Source organism: Triticum dicoccoides, chromosome 3B (genome assembly GCF_002162155.2).
Source record: "Triticum dicoccoides isolate Atlit2015 ecotype Zavitan chromosome 3B, WEW_v2.0, whole genome shotgun sequence".
Taxonomy (NCBI): Eukaryota; Viridiplantae; Streptophyta; class Magnoliopsida; order Poales; family Poaceae; genus Triticum; species Triticum dicoccoides.
Genome location: NC_041385.1, coordinates 94188036 through 94188393, shown reverse-complemented (window position 1 = coordinate 94188393; position 358 = coordinate 94188036).

The following is a 358-nucleotide window of genomic DNA, read 5'->3' as shown; positions in this document are numbered from 1 at the left end:
TCAGCCCCTCTTATAGCGTTGTTAGTTGCAGGTGAAGTTGAAGATTGCTCCATGATGGACAGGATTATGTTGGGATATCACAATATCTCTTATTTAATTAATGCATCTATATACTTGGTAAAGGGTGGAAGACTCGGCCTTATGCCTGGTGTTTTGTTCCACTCTTGCCGCCCTAGTTTTTGTCATACTGGTGTTATGTTCCTTGATTTTGTGTTCCTTACACGGTTGGGTGATTTATGGGACCCCCTTGACAGTTCGCTTTGAATAAAACTCCTCCAGCAAGGTCCAACGTTGGTTTTACCATTTGCCTCACCACCACCTATACCCATCCCTTGGGTCGGCCAACCCGAGGGTCATC